Below are 9,260 nucleotides of genomic sequence, written 5' to 3'. Positions count from 1 at the left end.
CCAGGAGCGGCCACTGCACTCCAGCCTGGGTGACAGAGTGAGACTCCATCTCAAAAAAAAAACAAAAACAAAAAACAGGAAAAATGTCTTTCAGACTGTGTTTTCTCTAGAACAGCACAGAGCATAGAGTGGACCTCAAGCAGTTTGCTGCATCAGTGAATTAATTAATTAATGAGACTTGAGCATCAACTCTGCATGTTCAGCAGCCCAAAGAGAGAGCTATGAAAGATAGCAGCTTCCTGGTGACCACAGCCTCCATCTTCAGCCAGGAGGGCTTGGGCAGGCTGTCGAGGGTAGAGAGGGCAGACCAAGGAATAGCCAAGAGAAGAGCCTCTTTGGGGTAACAGCCCCTGGGAAGTCCCTCTGATATGACCCCAATTCTGAGGCCATACCAGGTGGCTTATGAAAGGAGGCCTTACCCAGCTGGGCTTTGTGTATGATCCACCACAGAGCCCACTGGCTTCTGGTTAAGCATGAGGGCCCTGGTGTAGGCCAAGCCTCACCTTATTCAAAGTACGGCCCTAAGCCAGCTCACCTCTAAATGGGGGTAATGACAGTACCTGACCTACAGGTTGTTGTGAGGATTAAAGAAGGTTAAGTACAAAAAGCACCTGGTATTTAACAGACGTTCAGTAAGTGTAAGCTAAGGTTGACAGTCATTATCCCGGATCCTGAGCCACCCAAGGAGAAAGCTGCCAGCCAGGCTCTGGGACACCCACAGACTTGCTCACTGACTCACTCACCTGGGAGCTTTAGGGACTGCTGTGTGGACCCCAGAAAAAGTCCCAATCAGATCAATGCTCACCCAAAAGAGTTACCTTTGGCCTGGGACCAGTAGCCCACCCACACCCTCTCCACCGGGCAGCAGTGGGGTTACTTAAGATTCAGACACAAGAATTGAGCACCTACCATGTATCATGCACTTTTTCAAACTAAACCTTCATGATTGGGCTTCACATTCTAATTTTACAGATACACAAAATACGGCTCCAAAAGAGGAAGTGATTTACCCAAGACCACATAGCAAGCTAGTTAGTGTTGGAGACCCACGCTGGGCTTGCTGATCTGCTGATTCTTACTGAGGGAAGGACCACACTGAAGTCCATGCTCCAACTTGTTATTGGGGGGGGCCACCTAGAGGGCGGGGGCCATGATGAGCAGGCTACCTCTGACACACACACGCTCACACACACAGGTACTCCCCAGACACAGTACCATGCACATGCCCACATGTGACATTTTTTTTTTGAGTTGGTGTCTCACTCCATCACTCAGGCTGGAGTGCAGTGGCATGCTCACGGTCACACCAGTGTCGACCTGCTGGGCTCCAGTGATCCATCCACCTCAGCCTTCCAAGTAGCCAGAACTACAGGTTCTACACTAACATGCCCGGCTAATTTCTTTTTTTTTTATTGTAAAGACGAGGTCTAGCCAAGTTGCGTGGGCTGGTTTTGAACACGGGGGCTCAGTCGATCCACTTGTCTCAGGCTCCCAAAGTGCTGGGATCACGGACTGAGCTACAGAACCTGGTTGGCATTTTTGAAACATCAAAACTTTCCACGAAGTATTCCTATTTGTTTTTGGCTGCCTTTGCTTCACTGATACCCTGGCAGGAGCTTGTTGTTGATATGGGGCCCTATCCCCTGGGATTCAGGGATGGCTCCAGGCCTGAACTGCATGTAAAGATACAGGTATGAGCCTTGAGTGGTTTTCTGAGGAGAAGTCTTTAGCATTCTTGACACTGTCAAAGAATCTCTAGTGTCAGGATACCAGGAACTTCAATCTAAGCAACTCTTCCCTTTCTCCAAGGTGGAGTTGAAGAGCAGTGTTTCTCAAATGTGATGTACTTATGACTCACCTAGGCATCTTGTTAAAATGCAGATTCTGACTCAGAGACTGGGGAGTAGGCTGAGATCATGCACTTTCATCAGCTCCAGGTGATGCTGAGTCTCTGGACCACATGCAAAGTGGCAAAGGTGTAAGCCCATCCCAACTCCTAGCAACTAGTTCCATACTACTACCTGTGGGCTTCACAAATTTGTCTGTGACTTCAAGCTACTTCCTGCCCATCTCTTAAAGAAGGGAGATTTTCCTAGATACCGCTCAGTTGCTGTTCACACTATGAAATGAACCCAAGAAGCTAAGGCTGGGTACTCCTATTCTGTCTGGTCCAAATGTTAGTGTTCTGATTTAACCTCTTAACTTAGGAGTTGGGAAGTCTCTCTCAGTGGTGTAATAAAATTCCCCCTCACAGTATCACTTTACCAAGGGGCAGAATAGGATTCCCAGGAACCACATGCCTAAGGAGAGAGAAAAAAATCTGACACCAGACTTGACACGAGACAAAGTAGACCCAGGTGAACCCACTCCACTCTTTATCAAGTCCTCCCCACCTTCCTTATACCCTCCTTCCAGCCATGCCAATAACCCTACAAGGCAGAGGCAGCAGGATTCTCACTCATTTACAACAGAGGGAACTGAGCCCAGACAGGTGGCAGCACCTAGTTAGCATCATCTAGCAGTAATTAGGTCAGGTATGCCAGTACCCAGGCTCTGGAGACCTGGTCTGGGTTTTCCCTCCTACATGGCACTGGGTTAGGGGACATCCTGAGATCAGTAGAGATAACTTTGGGAGCTTGGAGGCACTCCAGGAACCATGCATAGCTTATGAATCAGAATAAATCACTAGTCAGAAAAAACAAATGCTTGACTTCATTATTAAAGTATCTTCAATCTTATCAAAACCTCTGTGATGCCATGAAAGCAGTTTTAAGAGGGGAATTTACATCTCTACGAGCACACATCAAGAAAATGAAAAGATCACAAGTTGAGAGCCCAACAAATGACCTAAGGGAGCTGGAAGAAGAAGACCACCAAAGTCCCAACTTTAGCAGAAGAATCCAAATCACCAAAATAAGAGCCCAAATACAGGACATAGAAGACAAAAATATCATAGAAAACATCAACAAAACAAAAAACTGGTTCTTTGAAAGAATTAACAAGCTTGATGGACCCCTGGCCAGAATGACCAAGAAAAGGAAAGGAAAAGCCCAAATAAACACAATCAGATATTCAAAATATCAAATCAAAACTGACTCCAAAGAAATACAAAAGATTATCAGAGATTACTATGTACACCTATATGGAAACAAACTTGATAACCTTAATGAAATGGAGGACTTTCTGAAATCACACAACCTTCCCAGGTTGAACAAGAAGACAATGAGACACTAAAGAGACCAATAACAACCAAGGAAATTGACTCTGTCATACGAAAACAACCTTCAAAAAAAGTGCTGGACTGGAAGACTTTCCAGCAGAATTCTACAAAACATACAAGGAGGAGCCAACACCAATCCTATTGAAAATATTCAAGGCAATTGAGAAAGATGAAATTTTCCTCAAATCGTTTTACGAAGCTAACATCACACTGATACCCAAACCGAGTAAAGATCCAACAAATAAAGAGAACTACAGGCCAATATCCGTTTTGAACATAGATGCAAAAATCCTCAACAAGATTCTAGCATATTGAATCCAAAAATACAACTCAAAAATCATCCACCATGACCAAGTAGGCTTCATCCCCACGATGCAGGACTGGTTCAACATTCACAAGACCATAAATACATGTAATTAAATACATGAACAGATGTAAAAACAAGAACCACATGATTATCTCAGTAGATGCAGAAAAAACTTTTGATAAAATCCAGCATCCCTTCTTGATAACAACTCTCAAACACTTAGGTATAGAAGGAACATACCTCAAAATAGTAAGTGCCATCTATGATAAACCCACAGCTAACATATGGCTAAATGGACAGAAACTGGAAACATTTCCCCTGAAAACTAGAACAAGACAAGGCTGCCCCCTCTCACTCCTCTTATTCACTTGTGTTGGAAGTTCTAGCTAGGGCAATTAGACAGGAGAAGGAAATCAGGGGTATCCAAACAGGAAAAGAGGAAGTCAAGTTATCCCTCTTTGCTGATGATATGATCCTATACCTTGAAAATCCAAGAAAATCTGTCAAAAACCTGTTTGCACTTTGGCAAAGTCTCAGGGTACAAAATAAATGTGCAAAAGACAGTTGTATTCCTATACACCAACAGCAAGCAGACGGACACACAAATTAAAAGCACAATCCCATTCACGATAGCCACACAAAAAAAAAGAAAAAGAAAAAAATATCTCGGCATCTTCCTAACCAGAGAAGCGAAAGACCTTTACTATGAGAACCACAAAACACTGCTCAAAGAAATCCAAGAAGACACAAACAAACAGGAAAATATTCCATGCTCATGGATAGGAAGAATCAACATTGTTAGTATGTCCATCCTACTAAAAGCGATCTACAGATTCAACACAATATCCATTAAGTTAACAACATCATTCTTCTCAGACCTGGAAATGACAATACAGAAATTCATATGGAAACATTAATGACCATGAATAGCCAAAACAATTCTTAGCAAAAGAAACAAAGCAGAAAATATTACATTTCCAGACTTCAAAATTTACTGTAAGGCTACAGTAATCAAAATAGCCTGGTATTGGTACAAGAACAGGCATATAGACCAATGGAACAGGATAGAGATTCTGGAAGCAAAGCCTCAAATTCTCATCTTTGACAAAGCCTCCAACAACAACCACTGGGGAGAGGAGAACCTTTTCAGCAGATAGTGCTGGAAAAACTGGCTGATCACATGCAGAAGATTGAAACAGGGCCCCTACCTATCATCATACACAAAAATTAACTCTAAATGGATCAAAGACCTAAACGTAAAACCTCAAACTATAAGAATCTTAGAAAATGCAGGAGACACCTTTATGGAAATTGGAACTGGCAACCAATTCCTGATCAGAACCCTAAGTGCCAATACCATAAGAAATAAAAGACAAGTGGGACCTCATCAAACTGACAAGCTTCTACAAAGCAAAAGAAACCAACAAGAGAGCAGGGAGACAGTTCACAGAATGGGAAAAAATATTTGCTGTATGTATATCTGACAAAGGTTGAACATCTAGGATCTACAAGGAACTCAAACATGCCAAAAGGAAAAAAAACAAACAGCCCCATTTAAAAATGGGCAAAAGATATGAATAGACACTTCTCAAAAGAAGATATATGGGCAGCCAACAGACACATGAAAAACGTGCTCAGCCTCACTCATCAGCAGAGAAACGCAAATCAAAACTACATTGAGATACCACCTAACCCCAGTAAGAATGGCCATCATTAATAAAACAAACAACAACAGATGCTGGCAAGGATGTATAGAAAAAGGAATGATTCTACACTGCTAGTGAGAATGCAAACTAGTGTAACCTCTTTAGAAGACAGTGTGGTGACGTCTGAAAGAACTAGAAATTGACCTTCCATATGACCCAGCAATTCCCCTATTGGGAAAATAACCAGAGGAACTCAAATCATTCTACAAAAAAGATACCTGCACACATATGTTTGTTGCAGTTCTATTCACAATAGCAAAAACATGGAACCAACCATGCTGCCCATCAAAGTTGGACTGGATTTTTTTAAATTTGGTACATATACACAATGGGATATTATGCATCCATAAAGAAGGACAAACATAAGGACTTCACAGCAACTTGGATGGATTTAGAGTTTATCTTGGTCATCTATCCCAGAAACAAAGAACAGAGTACCATATGTTCTCACTCATAAGTGGACCTTGAACAATTATCATAATACTATAAGAAAGGGATTGGCAGTAGTGACAAACTGTCGGGGGCGGAGGGGGGGTGGGATTGGCAGTTGAGGAAAACTGCTAGGGGAGGGCGGGGCACACTTCATTAACAAGGGTACCTGCATAATCAATGTTTGTACACCTAACCCTGAATTGTACCCCACATCTTTATAATAAAAAAAACTTTCAAAGCTGATGAAACCAGAAAATGACCAACTGAGACCTGACCCTATCCCTAAGTTCAGAGAACCAGGTTAAAGTTTTGATTTAAGCTCATCTTCTGGGAACTTTACATAAAACTTGCACACACACCCCTCCCTTCCCAGGGCATTCTAGTGGGAAGTTTTGCCCAGGTAATGAGTCCTTTACTTGCATTCTTCCCGTGACTGAATGGTCAAAAAATTTTTTTTTTTTTTAAAGAAGAAGAAAAGAAAAAAAAGGACTTAGGTTCTTGGGAATTCTGAGAGGGATAGAAAGTAAGGCTGCCTGTCGTGATGACCTTGAACTTCTCCTCCCTGCACTTCCACATTCTCCCTCCCCTTCTCTATGAGCTGAAAAGGCCAAACCTAGGAGCAAAGACCCTCATGTCAGTCCTGAACTGGCCGTTGATTCCATGTGTGTCATTAGGCAAGTAGATTGTCCTGCTTGGACCAATCTTGTTTACTGAAAAAGGCATCAACTTGCCTCATGTGGATGTCCTGAGATATAAATGAGACAGGAAATTAGGGGTTTTGCAAGCTTTAAAATCCTGTGTCCCTGAGAAGGATATTGCATGAGCGAGAGTCTGGTAAAGCAGGAAACAAGTGAAACACTGGAATAAAAAATACTTGTATATGAAAAAAGAAATACATGTTTCTAATATACAAAGAGCTCTAACCAATCAATAAGAAGAAGAATCCAGGGAAAATGGGAAGTTGATATGAACAGACAGATAATAAAGAAATTTAAATGGTCATGAGCATATTAGATAATAATAATAACTAACATTTACTTAGCCTTTATTTTGAACCAGAAACTGTGTTAGCAATGTGCATGCATGATGCTATTAAACTCTCAAATCTAACTAATAAGACAAGGACCATTTACTATCCTTATTTTCCAGATGAAGAAACTGAGATCCAGGGAGGTCCAGCAACTTGCCCAACAACACACAGCTTGAGAGTACCAGAATAGAAACTCTCACATGGGCAGTCTGGCAAAACACAGCCTCACTCACAGTGAAGGGATTGCACATCAAAATGACCATGAAGCTATCATTTTCCATTTATAAAATTAGCCAAAATATTAAAGTTTGATAACACTCAACTGTTGGGGCGAGGGTGAGAAAATAAGCATTTGGGACTTTTTTTTTTTTTTTGGTTTGTTTGTGTTGGGTTTTTTTGTTTTGGTTTGGTTTGGTTTGGTTTTTTGAGTTGCCAGGCTAGTATACAATGACATGACCACGGCTCACCACAGCCTTGACCTCCTGGGTCAGTCCTTCAGCCTCAGTCTCCCAAGTAACTGGGACTATAAGTGCATGCCTGGCTAATTTTTTTTTTGTAGAGATGAGGTTTCCCTAAGTTGCGTAGATTGGTCTTGATCTCCTGGTCAAGCAATCCTCTTGCCTTGGCCTCCCAAAGTGCTGGGATTACAGACGTGAACTACCATGCCCAGCAAAAATAAGCATTTTCATATAGTGTTGGTGCAATATTTTTGGAGAGCAATTTGCCAATATTCATAGACATTTTATATTTATACCACTTGATAAAAAAAAATTATCCTACGGATATTCGCCACATGTACACAAAACTACACATACAAGGATATTTATTTTATATGAATTTTATAATAGCAAAAAATATGAGAAATAGGGACTCTCATTCATTAATAGTGAAAAGCAAAATTGTACACAACTCTGAGATATAGTCTGGCAGCTTCTTATGAAACTAAACACAGTCTTACAGCAATGGTACTTCTAGATATTTACCCAACTGAGCTAAACATATGTCCGCTCAAAAACCTGCACATGGCCGGGCTCGGTGGCTCAGCCTGTAATCCCGCGCCTTTGGAAGGCTGAGGTGAGTGGATTGCCTGAGCCGGCGGGTTCAAGACCCGCCTGGGCAGTGAGACCTCATCTCTACAATAAATCAAAAAATCAGCTGGGCACGGCAGCGCATGCCTGTAATTCTGGCTACTTGGAAGGCTGAGGCGGAAGGCTCGCCGGAGCCCAGCAGGTCGAGGCTGCGGTGGCCGGGAGCGGCCACTGCACTCCAGTCTGGGCGACAGAGTGAGACTCAAACTCAAAAAAAAAAAAACCTGCACATGAATGTTTATAGCAGCTTTATTCACAATAGCCAAAACCTGGAAGCAACAAAGATGTGTTACAATAGGTGAATAAACTGTGGTACACTCATACAATGTAATATTATTCAGCAATAAAAAGAAATGAGCTACCAAGCCATGAAAAGACATAGAGGAAACTTAAATCCATATTTGCTAGGAGAAAGAAGTCAGTCTGAAAAGGCAACATGCTACATGAGTCTAACTAGATGACATTCTGAAAAATGAAAAACTATAGAATGGTAAAAAGATCAGTGGTTGCCAGGAGTTCGGGGGAAAGTAAAGGGATGACTAGATGGAGCACGGGGTATTTTTAGGGTGGTAAAACTATTCTGCACAATACTGTAAAAATAGATACACGACATGGATTTGTCAAAACCCAGAGAAGTATGCAACACAAAGATAGAACTTTAATGTAAACTATGCACCTTGGGTAATGTATCAATATTGGCTCATTAATTGTAACAAATGTATCACAAAATGTTAATAGGAGAAACTGAATGAGAACATACGTGGGTACCCTCTGTACTACCTGCACAATTTTTCTGTTAATCTAAATTTCTTCTAAAAAAAAAAAAAAAAAAAGATTGTTAATTTTTAAAATATATGAGATATAACATAAAGTCCAGCAGAAGAGGACCGATTTAATTTTAGTCTACATAATACAATATACTCATGAGAAAGGAGATAGGCTTTATATTTGGCAATATTATCTGCAAGATATATTAATCTTAAAAATAAATGTAATATTTAAGCATTTAAGTATTAAGTATTTAAGCAAGATCTCACTTGTATGGAATACTTAGAGGTCTGAGCTTGTGATTACTGAAGATGTTTACTGGAGAACCCACAGAGATTATTTTCCACGGCGCCCTGCACGAATTTAGAGGGGGGAAGTGAGTCAGACCTTCACTTTACACTCTTCGAAATTCTTATCATAGGGCCGCGCTCGGTGGCTCAGCCTGTATTCCCAACACTTTGGGAAGCAGAGGCGAGTGGACTGCCTGAGCCTGTGGGTTTGAGACCAGCCTGGACAACTTTAGAAAGACCTCGTCTCTACAATAAGTCAAAAATTAGCTGGGCGTGGTAGCGCGTGCCTGTAGTTCCAGCAACTTGGAAGGCTAAAGCCGAAGGATGGCTGGAGCCCTGCAGGTCAACACTGGGGTGGCCGTGAGTGTGCCACTGCAATCCAGCCTGGGCCACAGAGTGAGACTCCAACTAAAAAAAAA

This window comes from Carlito syrichta, unplaced genomic scaffold (genome assembly GCF_000164805.1).
Source record: "Carlito syrichta isolate Samal-C Ts95f unplaced genomic scaffold, Tarsius_syrichta-2.0.1 Scaffold304516, whole genome shotgun sequence".
In the NCBI taxonomy this organism is placed as follows: Eukaryota; Metazoa; Chordata; class Mammalia; order Primates; family Tarsiidae; genus Carlito; species Carlito syrichta.
Note: the sequence above shows the minus strand (reverse complement) of the source record.